The sequence below is a fragment of the Lissotriton helveticus genome, chromosome 3_1 (genome assembly GCF_964261635.1).
Source record: "Lissotriton helveticus chromosome 3_1, aLisHel1.1, whole genome shotgun sequence".
NCBI lineage: Eukaryota > Metazoa > Chordata > Amphibia > Caudata > Salamandridae > Lissotriton > Lissotriton helveticus.
The window spans coordinates 833,728,876-833,755,685 of record NC_136061.1 but is presented as its reverse complement, the minus strand read 5'-3'; positions in this window follow the sequence as shown (position 1 = coordinate 833,755,685).

The window sequence follows — 26,810 nt, the reverse complement described above, 5'->3', positions numbered from 1 at the left end:
TGAGAATTATGGCTGGTTCTAAGAGACCATATCTCATACCCAGGTGTTTGAGTCTGGCGTAGCTTTAGGAATCTTTTGCATGTGGCCACTGTTTCTCAAGAAAAGTCCTGTGATATGTAGATTTTATGGCTTTCTTAAAGGAATTCAAGCTATCCTGGCTGATGAGGGGTGTTACCCCGAATCTGGCCCCAGGGTGCTTGTTACCGGTCCAGGGAAGAACTGGCTTGGCAGTTCGGGCTGGACTGTTCCTATGAAGAACTGGGTCAAGAATGATTTACATATGACTGGAAGGCCAGGGAAGACCTGGCTTGGCAGTTCGGGCTGGGCTGTTCTTATGAAGAACTGGGTCAAGACTGATATACATATGACTGGGTCTGAACTGAGGTGTAGAAGTGAGCTCAAGAACGACGATGGATTCAACCCAAATCTGCGTCTGGGGGTGAGTGTCTGAAAAGTTTCAGCCCTCTGTCCATCATCTCCTTGTGTTTGCTATGATTGCCTTATTTTGGCAGGGTATACCCAGACGTGGGTCCCTTGCTCACTTTGTACCTGGATTCAATCTAGCCTGACTGATGAGGGGTGTTACCCTGAAACAGGACCCATGATGCTTGTTTCCAGTCCAGGGAAGACCTGGCATGACAGTTAGGGCTGGACTATTACCATGAGGAACAGGGTCAAGACTGATTTATGTATGACTGGGTCTGAACAGGGATGGAGAAGTGAGCCAAAGAACGATGATGGATTCAAACCAGATCTGTGACTGGTGGTGAGTGTCTGAAAAGTTTCAGTGCTCCGTCCATCATGTCCTTGTGTTTGCTTTGTTTGCCCTAAGTTGACAGGGTATGCCCAGACATGGGTCACTTGCTCACTTTGCATCTGGATTCAAGCTAGCCTGGCTCATGAGGGATGTTACCCTAAAATCGGTCCCAGGTTGCTTGTTTCCAGCCCCGGAAAGACCTGGCTTGACAGTTCAGGCTGGACTGTTCCCATGAGGTACAGGGTCAAGACTGATTTGCGTATGGCTGAGTCTGATCTGGGGTGGCAAAATGAGCTAAAGAATAATCATGGATTCAACCCAGATCTGTGACTGGGTTGACTATTTGAAGCGTTTCGGCGCTCCGTCCATCATCTACTTGTGTTTGCTTTCTTACAGGAATGGCATAGTTGGCAACAAGCAGAAATAACTGGTGTCATTTGAACATATATGAAAGCCCCTATGCCAGAATGTCCATTAGCAGCCCATGAAGAGGTTGCACACGGGTATTGAAAAGGACAGATCGCTCTGGGGCACTTCATGGGTAGTCCCTATCCGTGAGACCAATAAATCACAACCCTTGTTACTGATGCATTATTTCTTAACAGGTTCCCCAACCAGTTGATTGATGTATCATCCACTCCTGAAAAGCTCAATAAACCTTCCAACAATTTTTCTCGGTATATAGTAATGAATGCCTCCAAAAGTGCTAGCATTAATATTGGAGCCTTTTGAAGTTTGTCTGCTAACCAAAGAAATTATTCTTTAACATTAACATAGTGTTAGCTGTTAGATGCCGTTATGGGGCCACAGAGCAAGTAGGGGCTACTGGGTTTCAACCATGTAGGTTGTGGTATTTTCCCATTGATGTCCGTGGGTCCGTCCTAGTGTGGATCTGCAAACTTGTAAAATACAACCTCTTGAGCACTTGACTCTCAGTGGTAGTGATGGCATGCAGTCATAGGCTTTTCTGGGAGTTAGTGTGGGAGTGTGTGTGCTCAGCACTCAGCAAACACAGCATAATAAGTGATTGTACACTGCACCATTTTACTTACAAGAAGTACTTTACTGTACACTAGAACTAGCTATTGCACGTTGGCCGATCGGGTCTAGTATGGTGCAGCCAGTCACATGGCCGGTCTGGGGAAGGTGCAACCACACAAGCCCTGGTTTAGTGCCTAGACACAACTGACACTATGATAGTCTTCACAGAGCCACTTGGTGCGCCAGCATCAGTATTTGCACTCTGATTATTCCTCCATGCAAAGAAACGTGCTGTGGGCCTACAGCCCTATCGGTAGCTTTCCCAGAACATTCATGATTAAAACTTTATACCATTGTAAAAACCATCAGTCAATAGGATCAGCAGCTCTCCTAGACCATTTATTGATAACGACACCAGCTCTCCCAGACCATTTATTGATGACGACACCAGCTCTCCCAGACCATTTATTATGAGGACTCCAGCTCTCCCAGGCCATTTATTATGAGGACACCAGCTCTCCCAGACCATTTATTATGAGGATACCAGCTCTCCCAGACCATTTATTGATGACGACACCAGCTCTCCCAGACCATTTATTATGAGGACACCAGCTCTCCCAGACCATTTATTGATGACGACACCAGCTTTCTGAGATCATTTATTGATGACAACACCAGTTTTCCCATGCCATTTATTGATGACTGCACCAGCTCTCCTATGCCATTTATTATGATGACTCCAGCTCTCTGAGACCATTTATTATGAGGATACCAGCTCTCCCAGACCATTTATTGATGACGACACCAGCTCTCCCAGACCATTTATTATGAGGACACCAGCTCTCCCAGACCATTTATTGATGACGACACCAGCTTTCTGAGATCATTTATTGATGACAACACCAGTTTTCCCATGCCATTTATTGATGACTGCACCAGCTCTCCTATGCCATTTATTATGATGACTCCAGCTCTCTGAGACCATTTATTGATGACGGCATCTGCTCTCCGAGAAGTTTTAATAATTATTACATAATGTTCCAACCGTTTCATAGATTACAGTTTCAGCTTTCCTAGAACGTTAATCTATTAATGCTTCAGTTTCACCATCCCACTTACAGATAAAGCTTAAACCAGCAAACAAAACTACCAGTCCACAGCATGGCATACCTTCCAGAATGGCGGAGTGCCGCTCGAACCAAACAGAACTGGTTGGGTAGCAAGGAGGATTCGACTCCAGGGATCGAGTCTCCCTTACACAAAGACCACTGCAGCGATTTGGGCAATCGAGTCATTGTTAATAAGGCCGAGCCCGGTGGTTGCTGAATGAATGCCTGAAAGACAGATCTTTGGAATGTGCTGCCGGGAGAATACAAGAGAGTGCATAACGGATGTGCTTCCGAAGACACTATTATTCAGGGAGAGCTGCATTTGAGGTTGATTTGACAGTAGCATCTATGGGGCAGATTTATGAAGGCCTTGCGCCGCCGGTGCGTCATTTTTAACATGGGAAAAAGTGACGCACCGGCGGCGCAAGGCCTTCATAAATCTGCCCCTATATGTTCACTGGGATCCACGATCATAGACTATCAGACCCCATGTTCTATGAGGCATATCATTGCAAACGAATACTGACACTGAGTTCATATATAAACAACGTGCAAGTCAAAACCACTCATAAGCAAGTCAATTATACTGTTTTGCAAAACCTTGTGCACAAAATAGGCAAATAGTGGGATTAGCTGTGAAAATGTAGGAGGGAAGGGTGTTCTTGGTCCCATGTCCCGACTCACCAGTTCCACAGAAAAACTACTAACCTTGAGCTGAATTCAGGCTGCTGAACCTTACAAATTGCCATTGATTTTCTTCCCCAGCCCTCCCGTGGCCCTGTTGCTTAGCAGGTGAATGACTCAGTCTCTCATCTTGTTAAACCTGAGCCGAAATCTTGGGGGTCGTATGTAATAAATGTGAGTCCCTGGGGAAGTGCAGCAATCATAACTCTAGCGGAAATAGCTTTCCAGCAGAGCAGCTATTAGATTCCGCAGCGCCAATCCCGATCCACGGGGGAACACCGGATCTTACGTGGGCTAGCGATTGGGCCGCCATCTTCGCGAAGAAGGCGAGTGCCTTTGCGTACACAATTGGAAAACATGGACAGTCGAAGAGGGCAAGGAAGGACAGTAGAGGAAAAGAGAATCATGCGGGTGGGGGCGAGGGGGTCAACTATCCGTGTCGCCTAGAATTGCACCAACGTTCAACAAGCTGAAAATTCAACGAATGTGACGGGAAAAGAGAATTGTCATAAAGAAGGAAGGAGAAGATGAAAAAGAATCGGGGACATAGCTTGTGGTCAATAAGACTGGGGGCGTGAGCTTCATATTCCCCAACAATCACGCTGAGTTATGTTGTCAACACACATTATATGAGGAGAACGACATGGGTCTTTTAAGGGGAATGGAAAGAGAGAGGAGGACAGATGTCTGGGGCACTTATAACACAACATTTTCCCACCTAATCAGCATTTTTAAGGCCTACAAAACGGAGACCAGAGTTTTTGTGTGCACGTGTTTTTGTCAGTGTAGTTATAAAATCCAAGGTGAAATCCGACAGGCATGTCACCATACCCGACTGAAATCACTTGTATCCAACTATGTACAACAAAATACATTTTTAGGGGATATAATACTCCAAACAGACCCACTGAAGCTATGCCCTGCAAACAATATATACATTTCATCAATGCATGGACATTTTGCACTATTCTAACTTTTTATAAATGAAGGGGCAGATTCACAATGAAAGTGACTTAGTTCATTCTGCAAGCCATTTGGCTGCGCCACATTGAGTCACTTTCTAAACACAGGGATGTGACATATTTACAACAATATGTCACATCTCTGTGCTTCCCCTGAGGTGGCGTACAAACTGCTGCCATGCGCCGGTTCAGGCACCCTCGTACCATGGTGCAAGGATGCCTGAGTCGTGGGGAAATTGTTTTTCTGCAGGAAGGGGTGCCTTTCGGCAGGGCGCTTTCCTGCACAAAAACAATCACTACAGGCATTTTTCTCTTTCAATGTGTGCTGTAGAATTCAGCACGCATTGAAAGAGGAAAAAACAAGGGGGAATGAAAACATTTCTCCTCATTATGCCTACATTCACACGCATTTCCAGATTTACGATTCCTCGTAAAACTGGAAATCTGTCTGGTTCCATGGGTGTTGCGTGGGAACACCCACAGCAACACACATGGAACGCAAAGTGCTGCCTGTAAAGGGTCCGTATTTACAAGGATAGGAAAAGCCACGCAGGGTGGCTTTTCCTGTCCTTGTAAATATGGAGCAGGGAAATACGCCACCAGTACGTCACAAAAAGTGACGTACTGGTGGCGCAGGGGGCTTAAAAATCTACCCCGATGTTTGCTCAGACAGATCAACGCAAACTACAGTTTCATATCAGTTAGTCGTTAATGCCCCCATTGAGCATCACTCTAGCAACTATGCTCCTCAGTTTCCTTTCCATTGTTTTGTTTTCTTATTCTTTTTTCCTTTGGTTTGTGCTCACTCTTCTTAGCAGTTTTCTACTGTCTTTCCTTTTATATTCATTATTCTATTTTTCCTCTTTTTCTTTTTCCATCTTTCTTTCATTCTTCTTTCTTTCTTTCTTTCTTTCTTTCTTTTTTCGTCCTTTCTTCATCTTCCCCCTTCTTTTTCACTTCATTTCAATCTGATTTTCTGTGTCACTAAACTAATCTTAAATAATTTAAGTAGGTTACCTGTTTCTGCCAGGCAGCACAAGATCCACTGCCTGCTTAGAGACAGAGTGGGGAGGAAGGCAAGGGGCGCAGGGTGGAGGTGCTATAGCTTAGTGGTCTTCAAACTGTGCAAACGGTGTTATGCTGAGCCCTCCCTGAGCAAATTGTTTGGAGGTTGGGCCCCCCTCAAACATACGAAAGGGCAGATCGAGACAAGAGTAATAAGGCTAACTAAATTGTCAATATATTGGGATTTCCACTGGGCAAAAGCCCTATCCAAGTCTTCCTACCAAAGCCACCTTCAGATCTTATCTGCAAAGCACCATCCTGACCTGTACTTACAACTTCCCACCCTGACAGCCCTATAGATTCGCACCAAGCCCATAGCTGCCAAGTTTTCCAAATGCTTATGTGTCACATTTCCATGGTTTCAGGGTGCTTAAGAGTGACATTCGACAACCATATGTGCGACACTTAGAGTAAGATATTCCCATGAGCAAAAACAAGCAATGAAGTGCAAGAAAAGAGCTAGATTTCAGAAATTGCACACTTTTGAGCAACAAGAAGTATCAAACAGACTACCCACAATTTCACGATTTGCAAAAAAAATGGCAAAATCTGCACTTGTGTTAGAATGCCGACATTTTTCAAAAAGTGCTTGAAAAAAGGGTTAAAAAAAGAAAAAACTGGCATTCACCCTCTCTTTACTGGCTTCGTGCTGTCACTGAGCTAGTAAAGGGAGGGTGGGCAACAGGCCAGCAGGCAGCAAAGGTGCTAAATTCTTCTGCCTTTGAAATTTACCCAGTACACTCCTGAACATTTAGCTTACAGGCCACGCCTTACATGTTTGTGTGCCCCTTGCGGACCCTACAGGCCATTGAAAGGCTCTCCTGGCCCCCACCCTCCACTGCACTTTTCATATTGTAACCTGCAATCTTTGGCATCAGACACCCTCTGATTCCAGGCACTGTGCTGCTGGAGACTCAGCAACGTTACAGACTCTGACACAACATAGTCTCCAGCAGTGACAGAACACAAGACTTTAATATTTTTGTGTTGGGCACATTTTGTGCCCACTGTAAAAATACAGCGAATTTTGAGGTTTTGGCCACAAATGTAACTTTGTTTGGCAGTAAAATTTGCCACCCAAAGCCAAAAAAGCCCGGGGCGTCTGATTAAAAAGTGATAGAAACTGTTGAAAAACACGTGCAATGACCCAGCCAGTACAACAAATGGAGTGACTAATGCATTTCTGTGCTGTGATGTGGACACCATCACTAAAATACTTTAGTCTAACCACTGATGTGTGGTACTTGACAGGGCAACCAGACTTATTCTCTAAAGTTCTCAACAAGATGTCCTCTAGAAAGCCCACAATGGACCCCCTCTGCAAAGCCCTTATCTTGACTTTCTCTGAAAAGCACCCCACAGATCCCACCAGTAAAATCAGTACTCAGGCCCCTTTCTGGAAAGCACAATTGAGACATCCTTTACCAAGCCCTATCCAGAAACCACTTTTTAAGACATAATTTTGCACTCCACTTCGTAGCACCACCAAACCTGCTAAAAACCCAGTCTAGAACTCCTCTTCGAATACCCATCCAAAACACTTCTGCAAACTACTACTGGGATGTATTTTTTAAAACCACAACCAGCCCCCATCTTCTGACTCCCATCTACACAGTTGAAAAAAGAATTGTGAAGAGCACAATGCTCCCTGTCCACCCTTTGCTACTTTAAGAGTTTCAGAGGCTGGTTCTGCTCTACCTTACAGTCCAAGCAATTCTCAGTACAAGGCCATCTGCCTTTAAAAATAAGACTAAAGATGCACAATGACAGAAACAGTCTACAAAATGCAAAATGAAAACCACTAGTTAGTGCATTCTGAGGCTCCTGTTTGCTACTAGGTAGACGTGGATTGGTGCCGTCCTTCAGATGACTCTACACCCCCCAGGGGGGAGCACCCCACAGTTTGAAGACCACAGCCATTGCTAATGTTAACGAAACATGTTTGTAATTGTTTGCTGTAAATGTGTGTGTGTGTGTGTGTGTATAACTAAACTTAGACCCTAAAGAGGGAACTCACATCAGACTACCAGTTTACTTCATGACCCCATTGGTAGCATTTACCTGGAAAGACTTTTGACCAGGGCGGTCCAGTTATTAAAAGTAGTTGGTGGCCTCCCTGACAAGTTTTAACCCACATCATCACACATGACATGAGATTCCTAGACTTTACCTAGACTTTACCTTGCTTTCATCCTACAGCATACCAGCAAAAGATCCCCACCAAAGTGACCATTTGGGGATTCCCATTGGGCATTGCAGCGCCGGCCCAACGAGGAGCAATAGCCTTATGATAAAGCATGACATTCCTTTGGGATGTGTTAGGGCAACATGAAACAGTCCTGCTGACTGCCACTGTGCATATGATTTTTCCTCTTTCTCTTTAGGATCAGTGGGCCTAATATGTGTTTGTGTATATATTTGAAAGGAAAGGATTGTCCTTAACGAAGAAGCATTCAAATGAAATGTATAACCCTCCAGTGGGCTAATTCAAAGTCGCACCACCACACAAATCAGCGAGTCCTGAGTGACTTTGATTGGTAGTCACAATCAGATTGACAGACTTTGGATAAACTCCAACAAACCCAGGAATGGGACACCTTTACCATAATGTACCTGTTGAACTCACTTGGAGGGTCATGAGGGTGAAACTGTATTTAAGGATACTCAGGTGTCTGCAATGATGTTGCTGCTTCTCTGTGCATTTGGCCTGTGAGCAACAACTGCATAGTCTGAAACGCGTTAGGCCTTATGGACATTAATTTGATGGAGGTTGCTGTTTTTAATATAGAAGGAAAGCCTGTTTGAGTGTGCAACTTCTTTGAGGACAACACTTTCCTTTTATATATATATATATATATATATATATATATATATATATATATATATAACGCTCAACAAATCCTTCAGGATTCCTCCTGTCACAGATTGGCAGCACTCTCGGGGGATGGTTTCTCAAGAATATTTTTTCGAAAAACTCCGGCACACAAAGACGCGTTTCGGCATTAGCCTTCATCAATTTGTATCACAGTTCGCGCCACGGCCACACGTATGTTTACCATGGTCATAGAAAGAGGACTGTCTAAATTCATTCTTATATTTCAACACCCCTCCATATTGCAGTGTCTACTAAACTCTATGAGACGCGATAAATATCGCAAAACTTTATCGTCTCTTAGAATTACAATGAAATCACAAGCAGTATAAACCAGTTATTTACACACATCTAGCCCTGGATGGGCATTTCCTACGTACATATTCATTATATGCTATTCACGCTAAAGCCCTGGATGGGCTCTCTGTTTTATATTACAGCCTACTTGTTAATTCCATACCCTTGTCATCCTATTTCAATTCCATGTCACAAAACGTCATGTCAATAAATATATATACACATATTACGGAATGAATCAAACCATGCAAAAAGAAGGAGAACACGTGCATCAATTTCATATACATATTTAGACATTAACCTAGATGAACGGCCAGTTCTTCATGAACATTCAGACCATTCGGCATCTTACTTTGTAAATCGATGATATACCGTGATTCATAACCTCCTTAATTTTAGAAGTCGATCACCGCCTCTTACACTTGCAGGGACACTATCTAAGCACATGCACATTAACAGATCCCTATTACGCCCATGTGTTTTTTCAAAGTGTCTTGCGACAGGATAAGTCACATCTGCATTATTAATCGCTCGCATGTGTTCTAGTATGCGGATCTTTACTGGATGGGTGGTGCTCCCAATATATCTCAGCCCACAAGGGCATATCAAGGATGACAAGGGTATGGAATTAACAAGTAGGCTGTAATATAAAACAGAGAGCCCATCCAGGGCTTTAGCGTGAATAACATATAATGAATATGTACGTAGGAAATGCCCATCCAGGGCTAGATGTGTGTAAATAACTGGTTTATACTGCTTGTTATTTCATTGTAATTCCAAGAGACGATGAAGTTTTGCGATATTTATCGCTTCTCATAGAGTTTAGTAGACACTGCAATATGGAGGGGTGTTGAAATATAAGAATGAATTTAGACAGTCCTCTTTCTATGACCATGGTAAACATCATGTGATGCATAAATTATACGTGTGGCCGTGGCGCGAACTGTGATACAAATTGATGAAGGCTAACGGCGAAACGCGTCTTTGTGTGCCGGAGTTTTTCGAATAAATATTCTTGAGAAACCATCCCCCGAGAGTGCTGCCAATCTGTGACAGGAGGAATCCTGAAAGATTTGTTGAGCGTTATATTTGTGACGGGCACACCCCTGTCAAGCAGGCACCCGCTTAGCAGTGCGGAAGGTTGGTGTTGTTGGAGCAGTGATATATATATATATATATATTCACTGAAAAAACCATAGGTTTCACACCAGTTATAGTTAGCTTGAAATTTTACTGACATAAAACCATTGAAAATCCCACGTTTTAGTTAGTTGGACTCACTATAACTCGCGCGCCCGCAATGCACTGCTGATGATGTCACATATTACATCATTCATGACATGGTTAGTGACATCACTGATGACATCACTGATGACATCTCAAATGACATCACTGATGACATCACTGATGACATCTCAAATGACATCACTGATGACATCACTGATGACATCATCCAGTGTCTGTGTGTTTCTGTGAAGTTAAAATATGTTTTACATATTGAAGAATGAGTGTATGTATAAGTGTCTGGATGAAGGATTTAGTAGGTACGTGACTGACTGTATGAGTGAGTGATTAAATGTGTCTTAGTGAATGCATGGGTTAGTGACTAAACTGTCTGAATGTGTACATCATTATGTTTGTTGTTGTGTAAGCTCCGCACTCCGCGTAGCCCCACTACGCACCGCAGGCCTCCCTCCCGCCCTCCCTAAATACTTTAAATTAAAAGTGGAAAAGAATTAAAAACGCACTTACCTTGCCCGCCGCTGCCCGCCGCTGCCCGCCGCGTCCCCGGGGCTCGCTATCTTCATGGCTGCCGTCTTGTGTACTAATGCGCATGCGCGGGCGACCGCGCATGCGCATTTCTCGTGAGAAATGCGCATGCCGGCCGCTCGCGCATGCGCATTAGATACACAAGACGGAAGCAATGAAGATAGCGAGCCCCGGGGGACGCGGCAGGCAGCGGCGGGCAAGGTAAGTGCCTTTTAATTCTTTTACACTATTAATTTAAAGTATTTAGGGAGGGCGGGAGGGAGGCGGGTGGCGGCCAGCTACGCTCCATCTGCGGAGCGTGCATAGTGCCGGATTCTACGCCTGCTACGCAAAATGCGAAGAAGCCGGCACTACGCACACTCCGTGCACGGAACGTAGCCGCCCGCCCAGGGTTACTATATATAACAGCCTGTGATTGCATAAGTGACTGTATCTATCAATATGTACTTGTATCAGTGATTGTAAAATACAGTAAGTATGTCTTAGTATATGTTTAAATAAGCAAGGTTTTGTGTGTTTAACTGTATACTTGTGGAAATGGGAGTGTGATTGATTCTTTACATGACTGACTAGGTGTATGAGTAACTCCATGGATGAGTGGCAGTGTGTGAGTCTCTGTATAGGTGTATGAGTGCATATGTTGGTCTTGTATTGATGAGTGACTGTATGTATGAAAGATTGTATGGATGAATGAGTGGATGTGTGTGTAGACCTAGAAATCAGTGAGTGCATATGTGTTAAGTGAATTTACTGTGTCAATGGTTTCAGGAATGGTAGTTTCTATTTAACACTAGGTGTATCATGGGTTAGATTAGAGTGTGAGGAGGTGGATTGTATTATCACATGGATGATGTCATCAGTGATGTCATCAGTGATGTCATTTGAGATGTCATCAGTGATGTCATCAGTGATGTCATTTGAGATGTCATCAGTGATGTCACTAACCATGTCATGAATGATGTAATATGTGACATCATCAGCAGTGCATTGCGGGCGCGCGAGTTATAGTGAGTCCAACTAACTATAACGTGGGAATTTCAATGGATTTATGTCAGTAAAATTTCAAGCTAACTATAACTGGTGTGAAACCTATGGTTTTTCAGTGAATTTAATAGGTTTTTTAAATGCTAATTCCTAACTATAACTGGTGTGAAACCTATGTTTTTTTCAGTGAATTTCATAGGTTTTTTGATAGCAAATTTCTATAGCTATGAAATATAATATTTTTTATAATGAATCCTATATTGTATATTTATGTAATATTTTTTTTATTATGTATATTGTTCATGTTTATTTATTTTTTTCTTTTTTGCCCTGGAGCGCTCCCGGTGCGCGTACCGGTGAGCGCACCGGTGCGCGCAGTCATGCGGCGCGCCCCGGTGCGCGTACCGGTGAGCGTCCCGTTAGCGCTATTTCCGCGAACGAAAACATCATCGTGACGTATCGCGTAGCCGCGTGATGCGTCTTATGACGCATGGCGGAAGCGCATCCGGAAGCGCCCGAGCGCATACGATCGCGCTACGTAAGCGCCCCCGGGCGCGCACCCGGGGCGCGTAGCGTAAGCGCGTCGGGTCATGTGACCTGAAAATAACACTTTTCATTGGTTAAGAGCAGTTTGTTTTTCCAAATGATGAAAGCCCCCACCTTTTTTCCTCTTTCTCACTTTGTACTTTGACTGAGGAGGACCTGTTTGCAGACCTGAGAAATGGCTACAGTAGCAGCAGCAGCAGGAGCACCTCAACCACCACCACCACCACAAGGACCACCAGAACACCACAGTGGTGGTGAAGAAGAAGAAGAGGAGGTGGAGGAGGAGGAGGAGGAGGAGGAGAGGCGGTTCCTGCCTGAAGATAATCCCCCTGTTAGACCTGTCTGCCCTTTAGGTAGTCCCTCCTACTTAATTATTCATTTTTTTTGTCCCCTTTCTGCCCCTCAATACCTTTAATTTTTATGTCCACTGGGTTTTTCAGGTGTTGGCCTAGGGGTTAGGTGCTCTTTGACCTCATAGTCTTTTCTTGAGGCCTAGGCGCCTTCCTGACTGGATTTGCAAGACACACAAAATGGTGGCTATTAACTGCCACAACTGCCAACTCAGGGACTGGGCCCATAGGGTAGAATAGGAACCTTCCAGAACCTTCAGGTCCCTTCTGGACCTTCTGAGGTCAGCCTATATAAAGGCCGGAGGGAGGTCAGCCATTTTGTGATGACCATAGGACTGGAGGAGTGAGGCAGTGGCCTGGGGAGGTGGGCGCGCAAGCGGTGGTTAGTTCATCTTTAAAGTCGACAGCCTTTACTTGAGGACGTCCCCCCCTTAGCCTTTGACCGAGCCCTGACGATGGTTCATGACCCCTGAGGGAAGCGGCCCTTAATTTCCTGCTGGCCCCCCTCTGGTCTCCTTCCCCCCCCCCGCGCTTTCGTGGACACCGCCAGACCGTCTTACCGACTTCTGGAAGAGCGGGACGGGTGAGCGAGGTGCCCTACTCAGACCGGAGAGACTCTGGTGGGGAGAGTAGTGTCTGCGGAGGTTTCGCGACTCTGTGCAGGTCCGAGGAGGTGTTCCACCCTCCAGAGAAGAGGGTAGAGAAGCGCCGACCAGTGCGCAGGCCCAGAAGCTAAGGGCCCGACTGCCGGAGGAAGGACTCGAGAGGCGGCGCCTAGCGGAGACACCGCTCCCTCGCACTTGCCCAGCAACGCGGTCGTCAGAAGGACGGAGAAGACGACTCGAGGAGCTCGCATCGCCGCTAGCCTAGGAAGGCCTCCCCTCGGTGCCGGTTTGGTGAGCAATTGACCTGGTCCACGAGGGAGGCACTGCTGGGAGAGGAGGAGGTCGGTTGGCAAAAGGGCCGGCTGGCTGCAACGGCACAGTACTCGACTGACCCCAAGTAAGGTGGAAGCAGGGGGCTGTTGTAAAACTGAGAAATGACAGATCGTGATACCAGAAGGGAGATCTTTCTTTCCCCCAATTTCTTTGATTACTGAAAGGCCAGCTTTGGCAGGATTGGGGAAGACTGAGACTAGAAGTTGTCAGAATTAGGGTTAAGAGGAATAAGTGAAACAAAGGAGAGCAATTGCGCTGAAGAAGATAATTGAACCCTCTGAGGCTGATAAAGATGGGGATTGTGGCTTAATCTTTTGTTTTCTTTCAGTGGTGGAAGGGGAAGAAAACTCTGGCCTTGCCTTACCAACATCTGAGTCAGTCATAAATAAGCTGATTGTAGCATTGAATCTGTCATCTGAAACCCTGGGGTTACTCACCTGATCAAGGGGAAAGTGTCACCCTCTGGGTACCAAGGTACCAATCCAGATTTATATTGCCTGGATGTTCCCAGGGTGTAGTTCTGAAAATTTGGGACTCGTGTAATAATTCTGCACTCGAGAATAAAACTTCATCGGAACATGACGAATTTGGTATCAAAAGACCGAGAATGGCTAGTACACTATGTACAAACATTTTCGTCAATTTCAAGTGACGATTTCACCTCGAAATCGTCATTCTCGTTCTGAACCCTTGGCTTCCATTTTGGGTACAGCAGCCATTTTGTGAGTTGCCCTTTACATAGGCCTATAATGCAGCTCCATTCGATCCCAAAGGACACGTACACCTTTAATTGACTCCTCTCTGACCTGGGCAGGTTGGAACCATTGCCCCAGGCCGAACCTGTTTGGTCAGTTCCTCTCCCAGTGGCCGAGCAAGATAGCATCAAGGCTCAACAGGCCATAAACCCATCCATCGCACACACACCCTGCCGAATCTTGCTCACACCTGTCCCTGCTCTTTTCTCTTGCTTGCTTTATGATGGGGAGGTGCCCGGTTTTATTGGGGGTCCAGCGATATCTGATGAAAATGTTGGGCCTTGCCGGGTAATTTATTGTGGGTTGTACCAACTGAACTATGGCCTTGTCATCATGACTCTGCTTTTTCTTTGTAATGGAAACATCTCAATAGTATAGTAAAATGTAAAGAATGTTTGCCTAAAGCACAATATTTCGTATAAAAAGAGAAGCCTAACTTTGTGAATTGCGGCAGTCTCCTGAGAACATACATCCCGTGTTGTTGTACTTCTAGGACGCTTGTTACCATGGTTGCAGCCAATAAAATCGATCCTTGACTTCACCTAGAAGACTCTGAGTTTCTGTGGTCTGAATCAGGAAAGTACCCGAGGTCTTTGGGTGTACCCTGGCACCGCTGGGTTACTGGATCAGTACCGGTTCTGAAAAACCCAGTACCTCAGTTGGCGCCCAACGTTTGGGGCGATACCAGCGGTACCGGTCCAGCCAGAGGTTCCTGAGGAGCTTCGTGAGAAAATTCTGGAGGAAGGCCTGCCACTTCATCGACCCCTGCATGTCGACGTGGTCCGAAAGTCTTTGCTGCGAGGTTCCCCGCTTCCCGACGGCTACAAAGGACTGCTGCCCTGGCTATCGCCCTGATTTGGACCCTTGAAGTTTGGTAGAGTGAAACACTGAGACGAGTCTTCTGGTGACGTCATCGATATTTCAGTTAAGTATAAGTGGAGCGTCTCCCAGTCCTTAGTTGGTTCTTAGTTTGGGTATCCTTTGGGATTAATTTGGAACTTGCAAGTGCCAAAGCCGAAAAATTCGTGTATTCACGAGAAATATCGTAATCGATAATCCTTTGAAGTTTGGAGTTAGACTAGTGAGCGAAAATGCCTGGTCTTAGACTTAGAAATTTGTTTTGTCTTGGTTGTAATAATAGGGACTCCCGATTGGAGGACTCGTGTCCGGTTCCTCCGGTTGGAACTCCAACTTATGAACTATATGTGAAACATGGAGTAGGCCCCATCACATATAACGAAGTGTGGATCAAATACACCAGAAAAGATGGTGTTTTAAAATGGCCCCAATATGGTAGCTTTGATTCCGAAATCCTAGATAACCTTGAAGTTAAACTTTTTAAGAAGAAAGCCCGGCCGGCAATGTTTGACTCTTTCCGCCTATGGCGTAAGGAGGCCAAACAGAAGGAAATTAAACTAGAGAAGAAAAATAAGAGAGAAAGGGGTATTTCGATAATGCAAGCTGCTATGCAGTATAAAGACAATGAAGAAGAGCAGATGAGTGAGCAGTTGCACAGGCAACGTAAAATGGTAATAGACAAATGTTATCCAGTTTTGCTGACTCTTAAGCAAGATGCAGCAAAAGAGCTTGAAAAAGACCCGTTAATATCACATCTGTTGAGTTCGCCACCCCCCTATGCACAAAATGCTACGGCACCTCCGCAACCTTTAGTTGCGCAACCTGTGATTGCATTGCCTCCTGCTCCTCCGCAGCACCCACCAGCTACTCTTCAGCTGGCTTTTGCCCCTCTGGTGCAGCCTCCTCAAGGCCCACCGATCACATCTGCTTCACCTGTGCTTTCTACGACTTTGCCTAGTGCACCTTCTATTTCTCCTAATGCGCCCTCTGCTATTGTCTCTGCTTCTGCCTTATCTCACCCTGTTTTTCCCCCTGTTCTTCCGTCAGTTTCTCCTTCCGTTCGACAGAGAATGGCCAACACTGTTACTAATCTTTTCTCACCTTTCCTCGGGTCGCCTAATACGACCCCTAACCCGGAACGAAGACAGTTGCGGAGTCAACTGCCTGACTATCGAGAGAGAGATTTACTGAATCGATTAGCGCATAAATGGGTTATGGACACTGTAAGATATGATGTAGAGTCTGTCATGGAAGTCTTCCGTCAATGGGAAGCACCGAAACAGAGATATATTTTTGAACAAATGTGTGTTTTTCTCTGTGAAGATTTGGAAGACAATGATCTGGAATGCAACCCGCCCGAGTTGTGTCGTGCGTGGTTCGATTTCGCAGAGGGCATGATTGTAGGTCCCGATGTCAAGAAAGCGGTTGAGACATTGTTGTCATATCGGAGTAAGGGGGGCCCTTCACAATCACTATTTGAACATGGTGCATCCGGTAGGAAAAAGGCGCGACAGTACCCCATGAGAGAAGTTCCTCCACAGTGGAGGGAAGGGGACCTAAAAGCTAACCCACCCATTCAGCCTCATTTTCAGCGTGTGTGGGTACATATTCCTTGGAAGCGAGCTGAAGTTCTGGCCCTTAAACAGACATTGCCTGACCCCCGTAAAAATCCTGCAGGTTATTACAAAGAGTTGTCACAGACTGCTGGTTCATGTATCATGAATTTAGCCGATATCGATATGTTGTTTGGGAACGTTGATCCACAGCCTTTATGGGGAAAGATTCGTCATACAGATCATGATCAGGAGTTAGGTGACTCATGGGCTAATATTGCTGCTGCAGATGCCCTACAAATTGGTGGTGCTAAACCTGAACCTTTAGTAGCTGAACTCCCTGGTAGGATTATTAATTACATGAAAACGATAATGCCTGCGATGCGTGTGAACTGGGATAAACTGTCTGCATGTAAGCAGAAGAAAGAAGAAACGGTCTCAGATTTCTTCACCAGGTTTGAAGAAACGTTTGTCGACCACAGTGGTCAAGATATGACCACAGAAGGTGGTCAGCGTTTGTTTGTCGATAAATTCGTGCACAACCTACTTCCAGAGTTGTGTAAAAAGTTAAAGGATTCAGAGAGTTCTTGGGCAGTTTCCTCTTCAGCACAAATATTGGCTACTGCACAGTACTACGAAAATCGAGACAAAGACGAGAAAGATAGAGCAGAAAAGAAAACCAAAGAGTTGAAAACGAAGGTTTTGTTACAGCAAGCATATCCTCCGCGTGGTGGTGGTGGCCAGAATAGTAATGGTCAGAGTAACTATCAGAGTAATTATCAGCAGCCTCAACAGTATCAGAGGAACTCGCAAAGAGTCGAGTATACTCAGCCACGTGTCCCTGTAGGTCCCAATCAGTGTTCGTATTGCAAGGAAGAGGGTCAATTTAAGTATAGTTGCCCTATTCTGTTACAGCGTGCGAATGGTGTTTCCAACACAAGAGGTAGAGGTGTTCAGCAAGCATCTAGAGATAGAGGACGTGGAAACCTCCCCCAGAACACACAGTCTCTTCCACCTCAAAATTCTATGAATAGGTTTGATCAGCAGAATAACATATCTGGTAGGACAGCTCAGTACTATGCTGATGATTACTATACAGAAGATGAACATTGGGAAGGTAATGATTGCTAGGCCAGCCATAGACAAAGAGAGGGAGTTGTTTCAGTTCCAGTAGATCAGAGTGGACCATACGTTGAGGTGATTACATCAGGTGTGTCAGAGCCTTTTCTGTTGGATACTGGTGCTGCAAAGAGTTCTATTATGCACTCAAAACTCCCTGGCGCACCTTTGTCTGGCAAAATGAATATTTCTGTAGGTTTTTCTGGCGCCCCGGTTAGGAACCCGATTTCTAGTCCTATGTCCCTTTCTGTTGGTCCTTGTGAACTAGAAGCACCCCTTATTCTGACAACAGGTTGTGGTGAACATTTGTTGGGATTAGATCTGTTAAAAAGATTGTATGCAACTTTGTACTGTTCTCCTTCAGGAGTACAACTTACTTTAGGTAAGAAAGTGGTTTCCCGTATGTATTTGTCAAGGGATAAAATTCCAACAGAATTGTCGTCTCTTCCTGATATTCTTTGGGCTACTGGTCCTAATGATGTGGGTCTTTTAGAAATACCACCATATGTTATAACATTAAAAGCCAATGTTAAAATGCCACGAATTCCCCAATACAGAATCTCTAGTGAAGGTGAAAAAGCTTTGCTAGCGATCGTTTACGATCTAATTGAAAAAGATGTCATTGTAGAGACAAGAGGCAACATTTGCAATAGTCCTGTTCTGCCTGTTTTGAAACGAACTGATCCCTCTCAGCCACCTGTTTACAGATTTGTGATTGATCTGAGAGAGGTGAATGAAATAGTTGTGCCACAATTCCCAGTTGTTCCTGACATTACTGCCCTATTGACTATGATTCCAGCTTCTGCAACCTGGTTTTCGGTGATTGACGTGAAGAATGCTTTCTTCAGCATCCCCATTGCTGAGGAGAGCAGGGATATTTTTGGCTTCACTTTAGGAGGACGAAGCTTCCGCTTTAAACGCGCTGCCCAGGGCTACTGTGAAAGTCTATCAATATACAGCCAAGCTCTAAAAACACAGCTTGATACGATTGTTTTACCTGATGGTGCTACTCTTGTACAGTATGTTGATGATTTACTTGTTGCTGCAGATACTGAGGAAATCTGTAAGAAAGCCACATTGTCATTGTTGTGTCATCTGTGTGATTTGCATCACAAGGTGTCACTTTCCAAACTGCAATACTGTCGACAAGAAGTGACCTACTTAGGTCATCTCTTATCGAAGGAGGGAAGGAAACTGACCCCAGAAAGAATCCAGGCAATAGCGAAATTGAGTGTGCCAAAAACACAGAGAGAAGTGCGTGCTTTCTTGGGCATTACATCGTACTGTAGACAGTGGATTCCAAATTTTTCGTTATTGGCCAAACCTTTAGTGGCATTAACGTGTAAAGATACCTCAAATCCCGTTCCTTGGTCTGAAGAGTGTCAGAAAAGTTTTTCTGAATTGCGCACAGCATTATGTTCGGCTCCTGTGTTGGGTACCCCCAACTACAGTAAGCCCTTTACATTGTATGTCCAGGAGAAACAAGGTTGTGCATTATCAGTACTGAGACAGTTGTTTGGAAACAAACAGCGTCCATGTGCATATTTTTCGTCAACTTCGGATCCGGTAGCTAAAGCATTGCCAAGTTGTTTAAGAGCAACAGCGGCAGCAGCTGTTTCTATTCGACAGTCTGCTGGTTTAGTGATGAATAACACCTTGATGGTCATGGTTCCGCATGCAGTAGACACGTTGTTAAACAGAACCAAGACACAGCACTTAACTAGTGCTCGATTGTCAGGTTACGAATTAACATTGTTAGCGAGTCATGTGCACATAAAAAGATGCAGCACTCTTAACCCAGCTACGTTGTTGCCAATTGTAGAGGAATTAGATGCTTCAGAACAGCATGATTGTTTCCTCAAGACAGAAGAAGAAACGAAAGGGAGAATAGACCTCCTAGATACTCCTCTTGCTGAATGTGATGGTACATTGTGGGTGGATGGTTCATGTTTCAAGCTCCCGAATGGTGACACGACTGCAGCCTATGCTGTCACGACCTTGCATACAATTGTTGAAGCTGCACGTATTCCACATAACTCAGCGCAAGCAGCAGAATTGATTGCACTCACGAGAGCATGTGTGTTGTCAAAAGGAATGAAAGTGACTGTCTATACCGACAGCCAGTACGCTTTTGGTGTGGCCCACAGTTTTGGACGATTGTGGAAAGAATGTGGGTTCCTGACTTCGCATGGAGCAAAGATTCAGCATGGGCAGTTAGTGAATGAGCTTCTTGAATCACTGACCTTGCCTCTGCAAGTAGCGATTGTGAAATGTAGTGCTCACAAGAAGGTGACTGATGATGTTGGTCGTGGAAATGCATTTGCTGATGAAATCGCGAAAGAAACTGCAAGGAATGTGATGAGCCGAATGTATGTTGCAGGCCCTGCAAGATGGGTTGGTGATGTTGGAATGTGTGAAGACACGATAGAGAGTGTGAAGTCTATTCAAGCTGAGGCTACAGAGAAAGAGTTGAACATGTGGAGAGAAAGTACGGGTAGAATGGATGCGAATGGTTGTTGGATTGAATTGTCAGAGCACCAGAGATGGTTGCTACCCGATGCGTATGTGCTTGCAGTGGTTACAATGGCTCATGGAATGGCTCATATCAGCGTGAAAGGGATTTGCAAGTTGTTGGCTCCAGTATGGCAAAATTCAGGAATTCCCAAGTGTGCAGAGAATGTGGTCAAGAATTGCATGGTGTGTCTGAAACACAATCCTGGTAGGGGAACCCCAACTCCAGCTGGTCATTTTGCGCCTCCTACGTATCCGTTTGAGGTTTTGCAGCTAGATTTCATTCACATGGAGAGGTGCAACAACTTAAAATACGTACTTGTTGTTGTTTGTGCCTTCTCAAGATGGGTAGAAGCATATCCCCTAAAGGACAATACTGCCTTGTCCACAGCGAAAGCCCTTGTGAAAGAGTTCTTCCCCAGATTTGGAATGCCTAGAATGGTCTGGTCTGATAATGGGAGTGAATTTGTGGGTCGTGTGATGAAGAATGTATGTGAAGGGCTAGGCATCCAACAGAAGTTCCACGCTGCAAATCACCCCCAATCAGCTGGATTAGTAGAATGTTACAATGGCACACTTAAGTTAAAACTAGCCAAAATTCAAGCGAGCACAGGTCTTAAATGGCCTGATGCTCTACCCTTAGCACTCCTATCCACCAGAATGACTGTACATTCGCGAGTGAAACTTAGTCCTTACGAGATAGTCTTTGGCCGTCCGGCCAACATATGGGGAGTGCCTAGGCCCACAAAGTTCAGCGAATTGGAACACCCTGTTTTGCTTGATTATCTGTATGAATTGACGGCTAAATTGCGTGTTTTGCATCAACAGGTTCACAACACCCTGCCTCCCGTCTCTGAAACTCCAGGTCACGCAATCGACCCTGGATCCTGGGTCCTTGTCAAGAATTTCCAACGGACCAAGAACGAGCAGCCCAGGTGGACCGGACCGCACCTCGTCCTTCTTTCCACAAGATCAGCTGTTCGAGTGGAAGGGAAGAAGCACTGGATCCACGGGGTCCATTGTAAAAGGATCCCTTTACCCCTGCCATATGACCAGTGGGTCTAGAAGGGTGTCGCTGACTCAGAGACTGACACCGTGCCACGCCTCCTGCCTTTCAGTGATGCACGAGTAAAAGGAACTAACTCTGAACGTGAAAGTGAGAACATTTAGCAAGAAGCTGTGCCACCATCAAAGCGATTGAACACTTCGGAGCCTGAACTCCTGTTTCAGGACCAGACAGTACCAGGGAAAGAACGCTATCATTTGAGACCAAGACCTATGGACAAATAAAAAAAATTATTTTTCCCTCCAAGTACTATTTTTGAAAGTGCAGCTCTCCCATCTGAGAAACTTGCTTATTTTTGTTTTTTGAACCGCTATCCGGGTTCCGCTGCTAGGGCCGCGATTGCTTAAAGTCTTTGGGGTGCAGCTGACGACGTTAGGTCGGCAGTTCTGGTTGGTCCAAGGGAGTTGCCCTAGACTGACAGAAGCATTCCTTAGCAGAATCAACCTCCCATCGCGGGCAGCACTTTAGAGAGTATGGAGTTTTCCGAGATGGAGAGACCTGCCAAACCAATGAACTTTAAACACAAAATATGTAAAACCATGACAAGGAAAAGTTTTTTAATATTGTGCATTTTTATGTTATTCAGTGTGATGACGTTTTTAATAGGATATGTTTTGTTCTCTTTTCGTGTAACATTTGCACCCACTACATCCCCTACACCTCCTCCTCCTACTGTTTCCTCTCATTCTTTTTACCCTCTACCGGACCATGAATCCAATAGAAGGTTAGAGTTCATTAATAACTCCTTTGATCAGCTCTTACACCAACACCAACTAGTAATGAACACAACTAACTGTTGGGTTTGTGGCCTCATGCCTCACACTACGGACAAAGGTATCCCTTATCTGGTCCTGCCTTTCAGCCATAATGGTTCTGTGTGGGCATACAGAACAATGTTCATATACGCACGTGAAGTCCAACCCCTACGTTCTGTTAAAGACAACCTCAAGACTAGCGCCCTCGTCAAAGGCATAGTTGACATGATTAAGGAAGAAATTTCTTATGAGGCTATCCCGGACGATGAGATATTTGCATATATAGGTTGGAACGTGACCGGATATGGAGCTACTTTAAGTGAGAAACAGCAAACTAAAAGATCGTCCCCGATTTGGATTGTACCTCATCAGGGTCACCTATGTCTGCAAGGTACTGGCAAGAATCCCAGAGCTCAGTTAGGGAAAAGTCTCTGTACAGAAACGTATGTTTTTGGGTCCCAGACTTCCCCTGCGTTTCTAGCAGCTAAGGGTACCTATTTCATCTGCCATGATAGAGCCTATACATGGTTGCCCCCTGACTTTTTGGGCTCATGTTTTGTTTCATTCCTGTTGCCTCCCACCTACACAGCAGCGGCAGATTACCACAAGACAAGGGTAGTTAGAGGTGTCTTGAGTAAAGAAGACACTGCAGGTCATGAATTTGGGGACTTTACGAAGGGTTTTCTGCCGTTCTGGGGACCCATGGTTAACAGCAGGAACATAAGGCAATTGACAAGGGTAGTTGAGTCCACCGTGATTGAAACTGCTGGTGCCCTTAGTAACTTGACTGCTGAGCTCCAGTCGATTCGTCCTATGACCCTTCAGAACAGGGTCACGTTAGACGTCATACTTGCAGACCGAGGTGGGGTATGTAAATTGATCCAATCGAGTTGCTGTGTTTTCATCCCAGATAACACTCCAACAGTGTACCAGGCCATCTCGAAACTGCATAAGATTTCCGAATCTATTCATGTGGATAAAGGAGATTGGTCATTAATAGGGTGGTTCTGATATCCGGCTGGGGATGGAAAATTCTGATGGTCATTGGGATGGTCTTAGCCATTCTTTTCCTGTTCTGTCTGTGCGTGCAGTGTGCTCCTGCAATATGTGTCCTCTGTGTTACATCATGTGTAAGAAAACCTGTATCAAGAGACGAGGAAACCTGTATCAAGAGACGAGTTAAGTAGTAGGATGATGTTACAGCAACATCTCAATGACTTTAGGAATATAGATCTGGACTCAGATTAGCATGAGGATAGATTAATTGCCTATGAAAGGGCAAAAGGAGGGATTTTAGTTCTGAAAATTCGGGACTAGTGTAATAATTCTGCACTCGAGAATAAAACTTCATCGGAACATGACGAATTTGGTATCAAAAGACCGAGAATGGCTAGTACACTATGTACAAACATTTTCGTCAATTTCAAGTGACGATTTCACCTCGAAATCGTCATTCTCGTTCTGAACCCTTGGCTTCCATTTTGGGTACAGCAGCCATTTTGTGAGTTGCCCTTTACATAGGCCTATAATGCAGCTCCATTCGATCCCAAAGGACACGTACACTTTTAATTGACTCCTCTCTGACCTGGGCAGGTTGGAACCATTGCCCCAGGCCGAACCTGTTTGGTCAGTTCCTCTCCCAGTGGCCGAGCAAGATAGCATCAAGGCTCGACAGGTCATAAACCCATCCATCGCACACACACCCTGCCGAATCTTGCTCACACCTGTCCCTGCTCTTTTCTCTTGCTTGCTTTATGATGGGGAGGTGCCCGGTTTTATTGGGGGTCCAGCGATATCTGATGAAAATGTTGGGCCTTGCCGGGTAATTTATTGTGGGTTGTACCAACTGAACTATGGCCTTGTCATCATGACTCTGCTTTTTCTTTGTAATGGAAACATCTCAATAGTATAGTAAAATGTAAAGAATGTTTGCCTAAAGCACAATATTTCGCATAAAAAGAGAAGCCTGACTTTGTGAATTGCGGCAGTCTCCTGAGAACATACATCCCGTGTTGTTGTACTTCTAGGACGCTTGTTACCTTGGTTGCAGCCAATAAAATCGATCCTTGACTTCACCTAGAAGACTCTGAGTTTCTGTGGTCTGAATCAGGAAAGTACCCGAGATCTTTGGGTGTACCCTTGCATCGCTGGGTTACCGGATCAGTACCGGTTCTGAAAAACCCAGTACATCAAGGGTGTAAAGTAATAGTGTATTATGAATTAATTGTTGGAGAATGTATTAATGTAAAGCCAGAATTGCAGGAGTAACTTAGAACAGAAGGAGTGAGAAAGTTTACAGAAACAAGAAGCGTAATTACACTAAATTCACTGTAAATGTGGTACTGAGTTAGCACCTGAGCACAAAACAAGAAACTAGCAACAAGAAGAGAATATAAAGCTTTTCTACTTTTATAAAAATAAAGGTGTAGTGTAATTTTTGGGTGGATGAACATTGAGTTACTGAGTGGTGAGACGCAAACCTAACGCATGTGCCTTTGAAGTAAGCCTTTCCATTTTAGTGCCAAGCTACCCTATGTGACTTGGAGATCCCAGGTCCAACACCCCCCTATAAACCAAAGGAGCACTTTGTGTGGGAGTTTTTTAAAATCCCAAGGGGAGAAAAGAAAGTTAATGCTGCAAAAGTGACTTGTCCGATCTGTGGCACTGTACTTTCCAGGGGGAACCCTGCAAAAAAATATTTATTTGGGAACCATACAATGCTTCTCCATTTTTTTTTTTTTTTTTTTAAAGAATTTTTATTGTAGTTACGCATGTACAGGTCGATACATGTAGTAGTTGCTTCATAAAATCGAGCAGATACACAATATACTTCGTCAAACAGTACACAGCCATCATGCCCACAACCCGGGGGTTGGGCGGCGATGTTGTCTCAGCTCTTCCATGCCGGACGTTCCAGAATGAGGAGTGGTTAGTGTCCGGAATGTGTGCATAACTACTTTTAGAGTCCTACCAAACTACGCGCTAATCCCCAACTCCCATCCCCTGCGCAAAACCTAAAACTCCCCTCCCTATCCCGCCCCTCGCACCACCCCCCGCCTAAGGCCACGTTACTGTCATTACTGGATTGCTGGCGCCAGCCCCCCTGCATACCTGTTGCTCCTCGGGCCTCAGCCTGCCTCCTCCGCCCCAGCTGCCCCGGGGGTCCCCTCCTCGTCCTCAGCCTCGCTGTCCCTGAGCGCCTGCACCATTACTTCCCATGAGGTCGCGGCGTCAGCTGCTGTCTGGCTAGGGGTCCTGCGCGCAAGCTGGTACCTATGCGTGCTGTCAGCCGTAGCCCATTTTAGAAATTCCTGCCGCCACCTCCGCGGAGTTGGCCCCACAGTCGACTTCCAGTTTCTAGTGATCTCCCTCTTAGCCACCATCAGGCCCATGTCGATAAACTTACTCGTAAGTTTGTTTTTAGGGGTATGAGGAAACCAGTGCCAAAGACATTCCGCCGGACCATAGTCTACGGATCTGTCAGTCACCTCATTCAGCACCTCCCCAACTTCTTGCCAATAATTCCGCAGGGCTGGGCATGCCCACAACATGTGCACTAGCTCGGCCCCCTCTGCCGGGCACCGGGGACAGGTCGCCGTCTCATCGCCAAAATACCGCCTAATCCTACCCGGGGTCATGTACGCCCTATGCAACACATAGTAGTGGATCAACTGAAACCTAGCGTTTCTCGTGCTGTTGCGAGCCCGACGGACGAGCTGTGCCCACATCGTGTCAGGTACGTCCCTTCCCAGGTCCGCCTCCCACTTGGCTTTTAGGGATGTGAGAGGAGGGATATTCTCTCTAATCATTCGACCATAGAGGCACGTTACCGCCTTGATCGTGCCCGCCGCCATCATGGTGTACTGGCACACCGCTGCCGTCCCAGGTTCCTCAAGTCCCGCACCCCAGTGGGCCTGCATCGCCCTGGTTACTGCTGCATGAAGCAGAAATCCCCCTCTCGGGATGCCGAAGCGTTCCGTTAGCTCCTGGAACAGGAGCAATGCGCCGTTCTCAAAGAGGTCTCCCACCATCTGTATACCTGCTTCCTCCCACTCCAGTAGGCGCGACCAGTCGCCGCCATGTGGTAAGGCCGTTAGCATGCCCAGGGGGATCTCAGGCGCATATGGGCGCTGGACACCCGCCCTCCTGTGGGCCCGGTTCCAACATTGACGGTACGTGCGCTGCTCCAGCGACAGATCCCGACTGTCCAACCGCTGCCGGAGGACTATATATGCCAGGACGTGTCTGGGCGTCCCCCGCAGGCTGGCATCCTCTGGGCCCCGAAACACCCTCGCTACCTCCTGCGTGAAAGCCTGCAGTTGGGCCGCTAGGTAATAAAGCTCAAAGTCCGGCACCGCCAGACCCCCCTCATCTTTCGGGCGAGAAAGCGTGGCCAGCGCCACTCTGCACCGTCCCGCACCCCAAATGAACGTCGTAATTTGAGATTTAAATAATCTAAAGAAGGAGCCAGGTAGCCAAATTGGGAGCGTCCGAAAATAGTACAATAATCTCGGTAGGGCAACCATCTTCAATAGGGAGATCCGGCCCGCTACCGACAGTGGCAACGTGGCCCAGAAGGCCATGCAGCCCTTCAATCCGCGTACGCAGCGCCCCAGGTTGCCCTCAAGCAAGTCCTCCTGCCTATGGTAAATATGGACCCCCAGGTATTTAATACAGGTGGGGTTCCAGGCCACCTCCGACCGGTGCAGCGGCTGGGCAGCGCCCTCCAGCAGTGGGAACAAACTCGTCTTGGGCCAGTTGACCCGTAGGCCCGACATCTCCCCGACGCTCTCCAGTAGGGCCTCCGCTCTCTGCAAGTCCTCAACACCGTCGCAGAGGAATAGTAGTAAATCATCGGCATATAGCGAGATGAAATGT